This window comes from Marmota flaviventris, chromosome 6 (genome assembly GCF_047511675.1).
Source record: "Marmota flaviventris isolate mMarFla1 chromosome 6, mMarFla1.hap1, whole genome shotgun sequence".
In the NCBI taxonomy this organism is placed as follows: Eukaryota; Metazoa; Chordata; class Mammalia; order Rodentia; family Sciuridae; genus Marmota; species Marmota flaviventris.
In genome coordinates this window covers 133,400,410-133,418,718 of record NC_092503.1, presented here as the reverse complement: position 1 = coordinate 133,418,718, position 18,309 = coordinate 133,400,410, and the positions used below count along the sequence as shown (strand labels likewise).

Here is an 18,309-nt window from a genome sequence, read left to right as displayed (position 1 = left end):
TGGGGAGGCCAGAAAATGGTGGGGCAGGCCCACAAATGCAGGTAGCATTCTGCACCTGGATGGGCATCAGTGCTGCTGTAGAGTATTCTTGATTATGTGCCACAACTGACCCACTGCATTGCAGGCCTGGTTGACTGTAATCTGCCCAGGCATGTGCAACAGGACCTTAGTTTGAGCTGCTGACACTACAGCTGGAGAGACAACCATGTTTTTTCCAGCCACACCATTTCTCTGTAGCTTCTGGGAAGGCCCTCCTGCAGTGGAGGGACTGAACTTTGTCATCCCCTAACTTGTCTGACCCACAGTAGACATAGGAACTTTAGCTTGGGTAGCATTTATCACTGCCCTTCTGACAAATGCCACATAATTGACAAGGAAAACCCAAATCTCAGTGGTATGCATTGACATCCCTTTGAACCAGCCATTCTGGAAATGCTCAAACACTAAAATCATCTCCCCTATTCCCAGTTCTAGCTCATTTTCTTTCTGGGAGTCTATGGGTGTATATCCACATACACACTGGGGTGAGTCTGAGTTTGAAAATGTGCAATCTGTACAGTGGATCCCGCCATGGGTCTGGGTCTCATTTCAGCAGCTGCTACAGCAACAGTAGTGTGGAGGTGAGGACAATGACAGCCAGGAGATGTGGTGGTAGAGGGGAGGATTCATAGTTCCAAGGGCAGCTGGAGGGGGGACATCTAACAGGAAAATGAATGAGGAGTCAGTTGTCACTGATCTGTTTGGGAATGAGGTCACATTTAACTCAGTGTTATTCATATGAATTTGAGAAGGGACACTGCAGGGATTCCAGACAGTTCACTGATTCTCCCAGCAGCTGTGTGGTTGCTGGAGCTAATGAGGACAGGAGGGCAAATCTCCATGGAGTGGCAGTTCTGGGATGTATGGGAAGACTTCTTTGCCATGATGAGAGAAGTGAAGGAGTGACACTTTTTGGTGTTCTTCTTGGTGTCAGAGAGCTTTGGGGCAGTGCTGCTCTGGACTGTTGCTGAGGGACATTCTCCAGCATCAACTTCTGACAGGGGATGCTTATCCCATTCCATCAGCTGTTTAGCAGCTGAGTTAAACTCAAGGTGTGAAATAAGAAATATGCCTACTTTCTCTGCCAACATTTTTTTAGCCCAGTTTTCATCTATTCTGGGTATCACAGTCAGAAAAATATCCTTTGCAAACAGAAGGCAATCTTTGTCCACTTCTTTGTATTTTACTTAAAAGTCATAAACTTCTTTGCACTAAGGTTGGGGTTGAGGTAATGGTTGAATAATCTGCTAAAAGTTGGTGGGGGAAGAGCCATGGGTCCCACTGACTTGCCCAAGTTACCAGTTTTCATCAACTTGTCGCAAAATGATGATGTCATTTTGGTAAATGTAAAGTCACCAGGTTCCTTTCCCTCATAGTTATATAATGCTTTGGCACATGGCAACTTATGTGTACCCCTCACTGGGGGACTCCAGGCTTACACCTGAGGCTGCTGTCCGTACTGAGAACCCTGTAGATCATTTGTGCTACAATTAGCCATAGTGCTGCCGTGAGCTGTGAATGCATTTGTGCAGTTGGTCCTACTGCCCCCACCAGGGCTCAGTTTCCAAGGCCTCTGCTTGATGCTCTCCAGAAGCCTGTCCATCAGGATGTCACTGGGAAGCTCCTCAACACCCGAGCCAACAAGGGCCCTCCACTCAGAACAACTAAGAGAACCTAGAGTTTTCAGAAATGTCCATAGTTGTGTGTAGCTCTTAAAATGTTTTGTGAAACATGCATTTCAGACTTTGCTCTTGTGCTTTGAGTGCTCCTTTTTGTTTTTAGCCCCTTGTGCAGCCCAGTTTTACCAACTGTTAGCTGTGTTTCTGATGCTACAATGCCCCCAAAACTCTTCTATGCTGCCCTCCTTCATGCACACACACAAGTATGTCACTGCCTCCCACTTGCCCAGCCTTAAATGTTATTTTTTAAATCAACAGAATGCTTGGTAGGTTTAAAACCAATATGTGAGAATTGGAAAATCCAACTTTCAAGCCTGGCTTGATTATTTTGTGACTTTGTGACTTTAAAAAAGTGACCCAACTTCTTTGTTTTTTTATTCTCTGATGGTAGAAAGAGTCTCTGTTGTAGAGAACAACAGGAAATTCAGACAAAGCTCCAGTACAGTGCATGTCAGGATATACTCCAGACATGGTATGCTCTTAAACAAGAGCAGTAATGACAGTGTCTTGTGGTGATGGGCAGCTGACAGTGCAGAAATAGCAAGCACCATCACTCTTTCTGTGACAGCAGCTGGAAGACACCAAGGTAGATGAGGCCTGGATGCTTGACACTGGTGACATATTTATGGCTCTCCCACTTTCCTTCCAGAGTCTCCCAGGACTTGTCCATCTGTACTTTTGTGCTAGAGCAGTTCCTCCTGGTGGAGAACCTGCAGGAGATGCTGGCTAACATGGTGGAGAAGTTGGAAGGGGCAAGTACACTTTAGACTTGAGTATTTTAGTGTGCTCAGCTTCTATGGGATGGTGGCTCTTACAGGTACTGGAAATCATAATTGTGGAGATAAGTCAATGACTTTCACTTGTGACTCCCTTGGGATTGACCTTCTGCTTTACCCAGCACCCCATCATATCTTGAACTTGAAAACAGAAATCCAAGTGCAATGTTATCTGTGTAGCTGCCTGTTGTGCTCATGGAAACAGCCTTTCTTGGGCATCTGTGTATCTCCCTGCATCTTCAAAGCTGTGACTGTTCCTGTTTTGATCAGTTGTTTTGTGCATGGCTCTTTGTTGTGTACCATTATTTATGGTCCAATACTGTTAACTGTGTGGCTATGTTTTGAGCTGTTGTTTGATGAGGAAAAAAAAAGTGTTTCATGGAACTGTAACATACTTTAGATATTGAAATCATGGTGATATGGTTCTAGTGAATTGTAAATTTGCAAATAGCTAATCATTTTCTTTTGAAAATTAAGACTTTTATTTCTGTCTTCAAATGTAGATATTTTCCTTCAAAAATCTGTTTATTTTAATTACTTTCCATGTGACCAGCTCTTACTGACTGTGTAGTACCCATTGGTAACCAATTCATAGTTTAGAGTTAAGGAGAAGGGTAAATGGTCACACTTTTGGTCTTCTCTATAATTTTTAAGGGCATTCTAAGTGCTGCACTGTTGTGTAGTTTAATAAACTGGAGTATTTCCAGGAATAGAACCAAAATTTTTCTTTTGTCATTAATGATCTGTGTATTGCTATCATTGTTGAATTATTATTCTAGTTGAGATCAGAAAAGAGATTAATAATACATGGTTCCAAACAAATGAATGATTAATTGTGTTGTAACATATAGTTTAACACATGTACAAATCTTATAGCTCTGTATTTTAAAATATATATTGGCATCACAGCTTAGGACTTTTAATCAGGCTGTGAATGAATTCTAAATTAAATTTTTAACATGCATAATTTGATGAAAACTTAATATAGGAAAGAGATGCATTTCAAGGAGCTGGATCTTTCTTTCAGATGCTAGTATTTCTTAGGAAGAAAACACTGTCAAATAGCTCAAGGGAAAAGTGTATGTGTTTTTAGGGGTGAGAAAGATTCTTATTTAAGCAGTTTTGATGATACCCAGGAGGTATTCAAAAATATTTTACAACTGCTTTGGCATAAATACCAGTGAATCAGAGTGGCTGGCAGCCACAGTGCTGGAGGTTGGGTGGTCTGAGTGTTTTGTGTGGGGTTCTTGGAGGACCCCAGGGGAGGTCCAGTGATGTACACCAAGAATGATAGTTATTTTCCACTGTAACAATCATGAGAGCTTTTACTGGTTATATTTGATTAATGGATGCTGCTGGAACTTACAAGAATTATCTTTCAGATTCCTTAGATGCCAATATCATTTCTCCTTGAGTCTTGTTATGTCTCCTTCAAACTCCTTATGGTACTTTGATCATGGAAATCTTTTTGTCAAGCAAATTGACATCTCTTAGTTAACAAATTACACACAGTACCTTCTCTGGAATGAAGATTCCCCATTTCCTAGGGTAACATGTGTCAAAAAGGAATCACTAATCTTTTTTGGGGGAGCAGAATACCAGGGATTGAACTGAAGGGCACTCAAACACTGAGCCACATCCCCAGCCCTAGTTTGTATTTTATTTAGAGACACAGTCTCACTGAGTTGCTTAACATATTGCTTTTTGCTGAAGCTGGCTTTGAATCACAATACTTGTGTCTTAGCACCTGAGCTGCTGGGATTAAAGCATACACCACCACACCCAGCTTACCATTTTCTAAATATAGGGTGCTACTGATTTCGTACAAGACAATGCTTGTATTTTATAAAGCAAAATTTTCAGTACTAGAATTTTGGTAGGAAATGAAATTACAAGTTGTAGAAAAGTGCACGAATAACTGTTTCTGAACTCTGGAAATGTTCAAGAAGTGCATGGGGTACTGCATCTGTCATCATCATCTCTGGTGATCTGGAGAATGATTATATTAATGGTGCAAAACTTTCTTAAATTTAAATAAGTGGTAAGACCAGGTGCCCATGTCGCAGAGTGGAAAGTCTCAAAGGTGATTACCCCAGACTTCAATTTTTAGCTGGGTGTGGTTCAGTATCTTATTACTATTTGATATGCAATCAAAGTTTTTTGCCATTTCAAAATTCTATAATCCTTCAAATAGAAATGATTTTTAAGAATTCTTGCTTTTTTTCCCTCTAGTTAAAAACAGGTAAAGGAGAGTGGGAATGAATGGAATAACATTTGATGTCTGTTCTGTCTGTCCATTTAATGATGAGAATAACTCTATTAGTGAATATTATTATTAGCATTACTAAAGTGTGATTGAGCTGCATGTTCAGATGAGGAAAAGGCTCAGGAAGTTGATTTGAAAGTAGGTAGATTGATACAGGTGCAGTAGATGCAAAGAAGCTACTCTCATTTAGTGGCTTTTACATCCAAACAGAAACAGCTCTGGAAAGTTAAGAGGAATCTTCAGCCTGGTTTTTGTGTATTTTACTTCATGGATAACTGCTTCTATTGGGGGTATGGAACTAAAGACAATTGTTTGAGTCCCAGAACTGTTGCTTTTTAGTGGTATGCATTGACCAGTAATCTCTCTGAAACTTAGTATGATTTGTGTTGCTATAATTGAATATCACCCTTAGTAAGTTATAGAAAAAAAAGACATTTATTTAGCTTTTGGCTCTGGAAGTTCCAGAGCATGTTGCTGGCATCTGCTGAGTCCTACTGGATCATAAGGTGGTAGAAGATAGCACATGGTGTGGTGTCAGAGGTAATAGCCAAAGTAGCCTTAGTGTGATGGAGGGACATCGGCTGCCCCTCACACCTACGATGGAGGTGGTCCTGGAAGAAGTAAGCAGAGTTGTGGTGTGCATTGTTGGAAGACATGGATAAACACCCTAGTCCTTATGGCTGTCTGTGGGAGTTGGTGATATGTACAGCTATTGGGTTTTTTGTTGTTCTTTTGTTTTTGTGGAGAAGTTATCAGTCTGTGAGAAGCAGGTGTTGCATGAGAAGAGAAAAAAAGCTTGCTCTAAAACTTTCTGGATTAAATGAAGAAAAATGTGAACTACTTGAAAAAGTTATCCTTGTTCAAAAAGAGTATGAAGGCTTAGAGTCATCTTTAAAGGATGACATTTTGGTGAGTCAATAGAAGCAGAAAATTTGGAGGCAATTTATGAAAAATTGGATAGGTTGGTATTTAAACTTCAGGATGAAATACTCTTTCTAGAAAAAAGAGCTAAAAGAAGAGAAAACTAAACATTCTCAACTGGATGAATTGATGGTGGATATATCAAAAAGGATTATGTTCCTAGAAGATGAATCAAAGTCCCTCAGATCACAAATACCTGATGATAAAACAACATTGAGACTATTTCAAATGAATGAAGGAGGATTTAAGGAAGCAATAAAAGAGGTTTTGAATGAAAATTCCCAACTTCAAGAAAGTCAGAAACAGCTTTTACAAGAAGTTGAAGTATGGCAAGAAAAAGCAAATGGCCTTAATAAACAGAAAATGACATTTGAACACTCTGAAGTACATGCAGAACAAGTTCTAAGAGATAAAGAAAATCACATTAAGTCTCTGACTGAACACTTGCTGCAGATGAAAGCTTGGGATTCTGTGGTTGGAGAAGACCTAACAGAAGATGGTAACTTGGAATTGGAAATGAAGAGTGTTGGTGCCCACTTAGAGGATAAGCCAAAAGGATATTTGAAGGGATGATTTTATGCTGCTAAGTTAAAGACCTCTTTTAAAACCTTAGAAGGATAAAAAATCAGGGCTGGGGATATGGCTCAAGCGGTAATGCACTGGCCTGGCATGTTGGGGGCACTGGGTTCGATCCTCAGCACCACATAAAATAAAATAAAGATGTTGTGTCCACCAAAAACTGAAAAGTAAATATTTAAAAAATTCTCTCTTTCTCTCTCTCTCTCAAAAAATAAAATTTTTACTTTATTTTATGAATTCATTGAAACAAAGGAAGACCTTATAGAGAATACTAAAAACCTTAAGACAGAACAAGCATCTTTGCAGTCAAAAAATACACAATTTAAAAGTGAGAATCAGAATCTGCAGCAGCAACTTAAAGTCATTATTGAACTATATCAAGAAAATGTAATGAAACTCCAAAGGAAATAAATAGGAAAAAAAAACTTACCAGGTAGTGAGAGAGGAGAAACTTTCCAAAATGGAGGAAAACATCAGCCATGCAACTGAACAGCTGGAGAACTACAGAAAGCAAGTCAAAGATCTTGAAGAAGAATTGGAGGGAACCATTCATTCTAATCGGGGGCTGATTATGTACTATGAGAAAAAAGCATATGATAATGAGTTGGCAGCTCAGAGTGCTGAAAGATACCTCAATGATTTAAGGAAACAAAATACCTACAATAAACAAAACTTAACTTAAAATGAGTTTAAATTTAAGCTTGTAGAAAAAGATCCTTCTGTACTTGATGATTCAAATACAGCCTTTGGCAGAGAGAATTCCCCAAATGGTCCCTCAGCTTTGGATTGACCTTCATCTGAAGTGAGAGATCCTCTTTTGGAAAAGAAGTGTCCACTCAGACTCTTACCTTTGCTTTCAAGGGTAGGAGGAAGAGGCTGAAGAGGCCCAGAGGATTCTCTGGGTCCTCAGATTACCAATGAAAGAAGAGAATCAGGCTATGATGGGATAAGTGATCCTCAGAGAGCATCTTATAACATTGGGCCCCTGTCAACTCCATGGGAACAGAACCCTAAGATGATGATTGCTCCACCAGTCCAACCATATTCTGATCCACATCTTCCTCTACTAAGGCAAGATGGATGTTATTCTAATTATGGTAGACCATATGGACCAACAGAACTCAGAAGTTCTACTATGTTTCCTTTGGATAAAATGGATGGGCCTATGTCTTCAGAAATGGAATCCAGTAGAAATGATACCAAAGTTGATCTTGGTGATTCCAATGTGCCTGATTCATCTCTCCCTGCTGAAAATGAAGCAACTGCCTCTGGCTTTGCTTTCTCACCTTTCCCTCCAATCAGAGGTCCATTGTTTCCAGTCAATCCAAGGAATGAGTTCATGAGAAGAGGACCATTTTTTCCTCCACCTCCTCCAGGAAACATATATGGAGATCTCAACAATATTTTCCACTGGGTCCACCATCCCCTCCATTCCCAATGGAATTGTGGTGTTTTCCTCATTATCTCCCCCCAAGAGCTGTATTCCCCCCTTCCTCCCCCACATTCTGAAAGTAGAAGTGAGTTCCCTTCAGGGTTGATTCCACTTTCAAATGAGCCTGCTACTGAACATCCAGAAGCACAACAAGAATCCTGACAATATTTTGTATCTGCCTTCAAAAGTAATTTATCTCTCATTTTTAGTTTAACTGCTTTTACTCAAGTGATTATACTTTTGCTCCAATTGAAGCTTAACAGAATTACAATTATTAGAATGACATTTTGTAAATAAAGATGGTTTAAATATGATTCTTATTAGTCAATTATTTCCATTTTATTTTATTCTAGATAGTGTAACTTAATTTGATTAATTTACTATTACATAAGCAACAGTGGGAATATTATATACATAATCTTACAGTCAGGAATATTTTAAAATCTAAACAAAGCTTGTGCCTTGATACAATTAAATGTACTTATTATGATTGTAGCAAATTTGAACATAACTGTATGCTTATTGAAAGATATTAATTGATTTACAATTTTATTTGTCATTGATAATAATAATTAAAATCAGGTAGTTTTTCCATAAAAGAAGAATAACTAGAGTATATTAAGAGTAAAGAAGAAAACACAACTATGTCATGTAAATAGGAGATTTCAAATATAAAATTCAGTTCTCAGAAAACTTTTCAAAATTGGAAACCACAATTTAAGTTCACTCAGCCCCCATTGTTCCTTATTATCCTTTATTTTATGCCATTTGTATAAAATTAAGGGTTGTATTCTGCTCTGAGCTAGGTCCCCTTTTTTATTTTTGTATTGAGCAGCATGTCTTGAGGGTACAATATGCTCATTCAACAAAGACTTGTGTGGTAGAATGGGGAGTTCCATGGGTTAAAAATACATTCCCATGAGTATAAAATTGTGCAAAAGCACAGGTTGTATATGCAGGAAGGTATGTGTCTTTAAATAAGTGGGCTTGTCCATAGTGGCAAAGCAGACTAATAAATGAGAAATCTAAGTAGACACATTTTTAGATCAATAGGCAATAGCCAGATAAACCCAGAATGAGTATCAGTGGAAAATATGAAGAAAAAAATAAGGATGAAAAAGAGGGAAATGTGTAATATACACTTGCCAACGTGCATTAGAATGCAGGCCTCATGGATTGTCAGATTTGCACATAGGGGTCTGGAAGGGTATACAGTAAGAACAGTTATTGATAATGACACGAGCCTGTTTGGAAGAAGTGTAAAACATCTTCATTAGTGTTTGAGCATTTTGATGAAAAAATCCATGAGATTCTACAGCATCTGAAAATAAAAGATAAAGTGATCTCATAGCATTATTCTCTATAAAAGGTCCAGGAATTTAGTGTGGCTGTGTATATGAGCAAAGAAGATGGGGGACATATGATGCTATGAAAGAGTTTGAAGGGTTAAAATAGAGACAGTAAATTGGAATCCAAACGAGGGGATAACACAGCTGCAGAAATATGAGGAACACGTTTAACTGTATATTAAGAATCTGTAACAATGTTTAAAGTAGTAGAAAATAATCTCAATGCCAGGATAATGGCAATCAATTCAGCTTGCTATAGAGAGATTTGAGACAGGATCCTGTTGTTTCTTTAACAATTGTAAAGAAAAAAGAGAAAGTAGTTGGGCTTCAGTTGTAATTTCTAATTTACTTATTTAAGAAACCATATTGATGAAACTTAATCCCAATTATTTTAAGTTTAATTTACTTATTTTAATTATATAATAAGAATTTCAGAACAATTTGATTAGCAGTATTAATAATCTCTTCTCTGTTGAAAAATTTAAGAAGCAGTGGATGTTATATTACATTTTAGACATTTTTTAGAAATAAAGATTTTAATGTCTGACCATCTAGAAAAATTTGTGAGTTAGAATTTTAAAGACATCTATATTTTTATTTAATTAATTGATTTGAATTGAATTATTTGGCTCCATTTACTTATTTAAATTTTAACTCATGAGTGCCAATTTGTTTAAATGCCGGTTTCATACCAAGTACATAATATATAGACAGGACAGGCCTGTATAATTAGAAATGCCAGGTATAAAATCTAACAGCCATGATGGACACTGAAATCAAAAGTGATCATAGAGGTGGTGCCAGATGAGATTGCTAAGAAGCCTGGAATACCAACCTGTGGTCCAGTAATCATGAAGCTGATCTTTGCAAAACCAATTAATAGTAAAGCAGTTACATAAAAGACCAGTCAAGTGTCATCATCAGTCATTGCAGATAGGGTTCTTTCAGAGTCTTCCACTGAAACTCCATCAAAGACCATAACAACACCAGCAGTTCCAGAGGAATTGGGAGCAGTTTCAAGAGAAATACTTGTCTTAAATTGTGATATGCTCACTGCTCCAAGAGTGATGGTCTGCACAGATGATTTCATTTTCTTATTTGGTGATTTCAGGGGTGAGATGGCTATTTTATTTGCTATCTGCATTGTAAAATTAAAAGTCAATGAAATAACACCACCTTCAGATATTGTTATCTGTCTTTGGGCTGAAAGTTATATTTTAAAATTGGGATTAACAAGACAATGGACAGAGATTTCTGAGCCTCTTAAATAACACCCCAAGCCTGAAGTAAAAGAAGTAAGTCAATTTTCTTTCCTCTGTCTAATCTTCCTCTCCTCTTAGTTTCAGCTGTACATAGTAGTCCAAGATCTGTGATTAAATGCTTCCAAATGCTGATTTTCTAAAGATCTTAGTTTAGAATTTTCCAGTAAAGTGAAAGATCTGTTTTAGTAGGACCTTGTTAATATTCTCATTTTTATAATATTGTTATTATAAATACCCCAAAGGTTGTAGTATTTTGTTGTATTTGATTGAACATAGAAATTGATCTTCCAAGTAATAGTCTATTGCTACGAGGTCTGAATGAAGAGCATTTATTACTAATGTGAGTTGTAGCATCAGCTACTCCACACCACTCTGTACTATTCCTCTGTAGATTGCTTTGTGAGAACAGAATATCAGGTTGAGTTGTCATTACAGAGCACTGGTTATGAGTTGTTATTTGTTTATCTGAAGACATTGCTGAGGCTCTTTGCAGACTTGTTAAATGCTTTTTAAGGAGTTCTATAGCTAGTGTGTAGCATCTATAGTGCTGCAACCCAGGTTTTCTAATTTACAGTTGAGAACTGGTTTTCACTTCAAAATTCATCAAAGCATGTCCAGAAAATGAGATCCTTGCATTATCTAAACAACAGTTAGATGTTTGTTACATCAGAAAACACTTATTTGTTATCTAGTTTGGTGTTGTGTGCACTGACTCTTATAAATTGAGGAAGTGGATAAGTGCTTAATAAAAAGAGCCAGCAGTTAAAATCAGCAGGAGAGATTCTAAATGTGTACATTGTTGATTGCCAGAGGAATTAGAAAATATTCACCAAAAGTTTCAAGATTAAGGAAAGATGATTATAGGATGAGAAGATTGAAAAAGAGCTCATTCAGAAAAATAGTATAGCGACTCTCCCTGTGGTAAGAGCAGCCATCTTCCGAGGCTCTGCTCAGTGAAGACACTGTCCTTTGCAAGCTCATAAATTACCTCAATATTTATGCTTTGCAGTGAGATGTTTGTTATGTATCTTCTCCAAAAACTGAGGGAAAGTTTCCATGACTGTTACTCTGGTTAACTCTGGTTCAGTTCCATTCAATGTCATAAGGGCTCTTCCTGCTGTATTCAAAGCACTCTGAGTTTTCAGATTCTGAAGTGGAACCATCGCCCAGAGACACACACACACATAACACATAGCCCATTGCCTCAAGTTACTATTTCTTGGTCCAAGATGCTTTGAAGGAATTTGAGCTTCATGTGGCTCGAGTAAGAGATTGAGCCCTGGGTCCTTGAAGTCCTGCTGCCATCTGCCCATTTCATGGGCCGTGCTCCATAAATACTTCCTTGTGTATTCTCAGGATCCCTTCTGGGGCAAGTAAATTATTCAAGTGTATGTGTGTCTTTAGGAATTTATGCTTAGCTGTCTGGTGTGTTAAATTGTTAGTTTTCTGCATAGATTTTTGTAATTGATCTGGGATATATTTCACAGGAGCATTATGTAAGGGCTCTGTGTTATGGAATAACAACATGCAGATCCACTCTGTTTTTTATGTGTCCCTTTAACTTTTTTGCTTGCCCTCTGCTAGCCTGGCTGTGCTTGGTACTAGGGAGATAAATTCAGAAAGACCTTGGCCCAAAGGTGCTGTTTACCTTTGAGGACTTTCCTGTTTAGCTCAGTGAAGACACACAAATAGTTACAGAAAAAGAAGACATTGGACTTTTCTGAGAAACTAGGAGGCTTCCAGGAGATAAATTTTAGCCCTGAGTCCAGTACCAGTTGGCAGCAGTTGGTGCAAGACCAAATTCTGGGCAGAGGAACCAGCATTTGTAATGAGGAGGGGAAGGAATTGGACAATTTGCACTGGCTTTTAAGTAACATAGTAGGGAGGACAGTGCTCTATGTACAAAGTAGTGGGATGTCTAGCCACTCGGGCAGGAGCCATGTCACAGAGGTTTTGGGCAGTGTGCTTTTATTCTGTAAGAGGTAAGAGCTTGAGTAATGCTGAGGAGGGAGGTAATATTCTCAGGTTCCTACACTCGGGAAGCTGTACTGTTCTGCCCAGGGGATGGGCAGTGAGTGTCCCCACTCTGCCTGGCCTGAGAACAGAGAGCATGATTGCAGGAGTTGGTTTAGAATTAAAGAACGCTGCATGAAAGGGTAGGTTCCTTTTTCATTCCAGGCATGTGAGAGGACAGTGGCATTATTCTTCTCTGAAGCAGAAGTGAAGTTGGAGTTCCATGCAGGGATTACCTTGGGACTGACACACATTCACTTTTTATTTAATATTTAGATTTAAAGAATAGAGATTTCTAGAGATAAGTTTTAAAGCTCAGTTTCATGTATAAGTCCTATTAATTTGTAATGATTGAAAGAAAGAAAAGGATGAAGACATTATTTCTAACTTGGTGATACATGAAGACTTTTTTTAAAAAAAAGTCCTCATTTGTGTTTGCAAAATTTTCCTTCAGCATTTAGAGAAAATTATAATTATTCCCATGGAGGAATATGTTTCCTAACAGCATATGGCTGTCATCCAGTGCCACTGTGGCACTAATACTATAATTTAGGTTTCTAAGAAGATAGAAAATATAGATACCAATGCAAGGATAGGGAATATCTTCCTCACTCCTAAAATCTAAAATTTAGTTTAATGCCATGGCTGATAAGTTGGTCTTCTGTTATCTTTGGGTTCCACATCTATGGACTCAACCAATTGCAGATCCAAAATATTAAAGAAAAGTGATTTCATCTTCACTGAACGTATGTGGACTGCTTTTTTTGTCATGATTTCTAAACAATATAGTGTTATGACTATTTACCTATTAACTACTTTCCATCAGATTAATACAATAATTTAGAGGTAATTTAATGTATCCAGCTGGGTGCTGACAGGTTATATGCAAACACTGCCATTTTAAAGAAGGAGCTGGAGCATCCATGGGCTTAGGTATCCATAAAGAGTTCTGAATCAACTCCCTGTGGATTCAGAGAGACAGTTGTGTACACTTCTAGGATAACTATAAATACTGGATGTGTTAAGCTAACCGGTTTTGTTAAGGCAGTAGAGAGATTTGTGAGAGTAGAGATGACTTTCAAGGGATGAAATGAACATAAGTTTAGTATAAGTTAATAATATTTTTTATTGATGTCTCTAATCAGATTATTGCTAACAAGAGAAAAAATTACAGCAAATTAAAACTAAGTAATTACCACACCCTCTTACACAGGATTTGTTTCAGTTTATAAAACTTGTTAGGTGTCTGCCATGCATCAGGCACCTTCTAGGTGTTTGGATAACATCAAAGAACAAAAGACTGTGGCTGGGATTGTGGCTCATTGGTAGAGCAGAGTGCTTGCTTAGACTGTGTGAGACACTAGGTTCCATTCTCAGCACCACTTAAAAATAAAATAGAGATATTGTGTCCATCTACAAATATTTTTTAAAAAGAACAAAAGTTGCAAATTCTTGTTCCTTTGTTCTTCTCTTCCAAGTGTAGGGAGACAGACAATAAACCAACAAATAGATAAGGATCTAGTCTGTTAAAGGTGTTGAGTATTTTGGACAAATATAAAGGAGTAAAGAGGGTGGGCATACTGCCCTGTGAGCAAGACCGGTGAGCCTCATGGAGAAAGTGAGATCTGAGCAAATGCTGGAAGGAGTGGCAGTGTAGGCATCAGGGGAAGGTTATGCATGACAGAGTTCCACGGGAGCTTGAGACATGGATGGGTGTTGACTGCAGGGAACACAGAGGATGGTAGCCTACTACTAACACTTGATCTGACCTGGGACAGGGATCCTGAGGCAGCTTCCCTTGGCACATCCCTGAGTGCTTCTTGCTCTGGCTCTCCACATTCCACCCCTTGAAGCACCATTGCTTGTCTGATGCCTGAGAGTATTTTATTTCCTGTCATGTCCCAGGTTAGAGATGACAATAAAAGACAGCATCCATGTCTGGTGTAGTTAATTTTCTAAGCTGCCTAATCAGGCACAGAATTACAACTTAAATCTGTCTCATTTTTCAATCTCTTTCACCTAAAACAAACAAACAAACAAAAAACCCAGAAAATCCAGAAAGAAATGTTTTAGTTTAAATTGGCTATGAAGTTAGCTGAATTCCAGCTAGAACTTTGCATTAATGTGTAGGTGGTTTGGATGGATATTTGTTGGGAATTTGACTGTAACCCTGTTATGTTCTGTCATTTTGCTCTGCATCAGCATTTCCCAAAAGTATCTTACAAGTATTGATGGATGTTACAGAACATGGGAATTTTGTGATCCAATACAATGCTACTCAGAGTGTGGGCCAGGGACCAGGAACAAGGCCAGTCAAAACTGATTACTGGTCTGTGACAAAGTGATTAAAGATATTAAGAGTAGATCCAACATGGCAGCGGGCGCGGAGAGATCAAGTCTCTGACCTCTTCAGCTACGCGGGCATAGGGAGTCGTAAATTGTCTAAATGCTGTTTGCTCAGGATCACTAGGCAATGCTGAGCTGACGTGGATCTGGGGCGAACAGTCTGGGCCCCTCAGAACACACACTGAGCATTCAAGCTCCGGTTCGCCTGCTTCTCGTGACTCAGCACTAACGATCCCGCTGAAATAACTGGTCGGCCCTTCTGAACTTACATAGGTAAAAGCCAACCGAGCCTTCATAGGCAGTGGCCACAGGATTGAAACGGGGCTTGGGAGAGACAATCAGGACCCACCCATTTCATTGGTCACCCGGCAAAGGGAATGAACAGTCGCCATTTGCATGGGATACCACCATGGCAGAGAACTGACGTCATGGGTGGAGGAGATAACTTAATTGAAACCAGCACGACAGGTGTGTAATCCCCTAGCCATCTCTCTCCACACAGTGGGGAAACCTTAAGGGCCCCTCCCAGCTCTCTTGTGAGCGCGATAGCCAGACCGAGGGAATCAGTAGTGGCGCGGGACTCGCGGCGCGGAACTCCCGGCTACCGCTCCCACCAGTGCTGACAACTGAGGTCTCTTGCTCCAGCTACCGGGGGCGTGGCTACCGGAGGGCAAGCAAATTCGCTGGGGGTTCTCAGCCCCAGGATCTACAAACTTAGGGTCTGAGGGAGGCAAACAGGGAGAGTGTGCCCAGGCGTTCATGAAAACAGGGCTCCCAGGAGCAGCAGACCTGGCGTGTAGCCAGTATTGTGGTGAGCGTCACAGGTGAGCGGGGCCTGGCTTGAGGAACCACAAGAGAAGGCCCTAGGCACTCAGGAGTGGAGACCCGCCCAGTCTGGGAGGAAGAGCTGCTGCACAGTGATTGGTTCCCACCTATTGACAGGAGAAGCTTGGCCCAGTGGGCACAGCTCCACCTAGTGGAAGAGAAGTTAATCGAACTCTATGACTGCATTTATTATTATTGTTTTTTTTTCTTTTTCTTTCATTTTCATTTTGTTGTTGTTCTTTAACTTTTTTTAATGTTTTTAAATTTTTTATCTTATTATTATTATTATTTTAAATTTTAATTTTCATTTTTTAATTATCATTATAATTTAAAAATTTTTTTTCTTTATTTTCTATTATTTTCTTTTGTCTTTTCATTTCTTTTCAATTTTCTTATTCCCCCTTCCTTGAATTCTACCTGCCTACTCTCATTCTCTTTAGTGACTTCTTCCCTTCCCTTCTAATATCTTTCCTCCCAAGCATCAAATAAATTTATAGGAGTAAACAGTAACTCAGCAGTCAAACAGAACAAGAAGTAACATGAGCAGCATAAAAAAGCAAGGAAGAAAAGGAGTACAAACAATGAAGGACAGCCTAAATATTCAGGAGGACCTAGAGTCATCAGAAAAATGGTCATATAAAGAACTCAAGGAATACCTTAGACAGATGGAATGGAACCTTAAAGAGGATACGAGACAGCAAATCCAAACAGTGAAAGAACACATTGAAAATGAATTACATAAACAGATAAAAGAAGAAGTTAAGCATCTTTATCAGGAGATAGAGATTATTTAAAAAAATCAAACAATAATTCTAGAAATGAAGGAAACGATAAACCAAATTAAAAACTCAATTGAGAGTATCACTAACAGAGTGGAGCAAGTAGAAGCCAGAATGTCAGATAATGAAGACAAAATATATCATCTTGAAAAGAGTCTAGCCAACTCGGAAAGGCTGGTAAAAAATCACGAGAAAAATATCCAAGAGATATGGGATAACATAAAAAAAACAAACTTATGAGTCATAGGGATAGAGGAAGGTACAGAGATTCAAACCAAGGGAATGAGTAACCTGCTAAATGAAATAATTACAGAAAACTTTCCAGAAATAAAAAAGGAAATGGATATACAAATTGTAGATGCATACAGGACACCGAGCACACAAAATCACAGTAGACCAACGCCACGACACATTGTTATGAAGATATCCAATATACAGAACAAAGAGAAAATATTAAAAGCTGGAAGAGAAAGGAGGCAGATTACATTCAGGGGTAAACCAATAAGGTTAACAATGGATTTTTCATCACAGATGCTGAAAGCGAGAAGATCCTGGAACAACGTATTTCAAACACTGAAAGACAATGGATGCCAACCAAGAATTCTGTATCCAGCAAAACTAAGCTTCAGGTACGACAATGAAATAAAAATCTTTCATGATAAACAAAAGCTAAAAGAATTTGCAGCCAGAAAACCAGCATTGCAAAGCATCTTGAGCAAAACACTACACGAGGAAGAAATGAAAAACAATAACCAAAACCATCAGTGGGAAGTGCCTCTGTAAAGACAGAGGGTGGGGGGAAAGATAATCATGGAGAAACAAACTAAATTAAAAAAAAACAAAGAAGATAAATAATCAAACATGGCTGGAAGTACAAACCATATATCAATAGTAACTCTAAACATTAATGGCTTAAACTCTCCAATAAAGCGACACAGGCTGGTAACATGGATTAAAAAAACAAATCCAATGATATGCTGCCTCCAGGAGACACATCTGATTGGAAAAGACATACACAGGCTGAAGGTGAAAGGTTGGGAAAAATATACCATGCACACGGTCCTCGTAAGCAAGCAGGGGTGGCCATCCTCATATCGAATAAAATCGACTTCAAGACTAAGTTAATCAAAAGGGATACGGAAGGACATTATATACTGTTAAAAGGAACCATTCACCAACAAGACATAACAATTATCAATATTTATGCACCAAATAATGGTGCTGCGACATTCATAAAACAAATTATCCTCAAGTTCAAGAATCAAATAGACCACAACTCAATAATTATGGGTGACTTCAACACACCTCTCTCACAATTGGACAGATCCTCCAAACAAAAGTTGAATAAAGAAACTATAGAACTCAATATCACAATCAATAACCTAGACTTAACTGACATATGTAGAATATATCAACCATCATCAAGTGGATATACTTTTTTCTCAGCAGCACATGGATCCTTCTCAAAAATAGACCATATATTATGCCATAGGGCAACCCTCAGTAAATATACAGGGGTGGAGATAATACCATGCATTTTATCTGATCATAATGGAATGAAACTGGAAATCAATGATAAAAGAAGGAAGGACAAATCCTACATCACATGGAAAATGAACAATATGTTACTGAATGATCAATGGGTTACAGAAGACATAAAGGAGGAAATCAAAAAATTCTTAGAGATAAACGACAATACAGACACAACATATCGGAATCTATGGGAGACAATGAAAGCAGTTTTAAGAGGGAAATTCATCGCCTGGAGGTCATTCCTCAAAAAAAGGAAAAACCAACAAATAAATGAGCTCACACTTCATCTCAAAGCCCTAGAAAAGGAAGAGCAAAACAACAGCAAATGTAGCAGAAGGCAAGAAATAATTAAAATCAGAGCGGAAATCAACAAAATTGAAACAAAAGAAACTATTGAAAAAATTAACAAAACTAAAAGTTGGTTCTTCGAAAAAATAAATAAGATCGACAGACCCTTAGCCATGCTAACGAAGAGAAGAAGAGAGAGAACTCAAATTACTAACATACGGG

At 38.5% G+C, this 18,309-nt stretch overlaps 2 pseudogenes; one reads left to right on the top strand and one right to left on the bottom strand.

Moving 5' to 3' along the window:
- Window positions 1–588: 588 nt before the first annotated feature.
- On the bottom strand, window positions 589–5,416 carry LOC114083013 (E3 ubiquitin-protein ligase SH3RF1 pseudogene; annotated as a pseudogene).
- LOC114083014 (melanoma inhibitory activity protein 2-like) lies at window positions 5,415–7,854 on the top strand (annotated as a pseudogene).
- The last annotated feature ends 10,455 nt before the right edge of the window (window positions 7,855–18,309 follow it).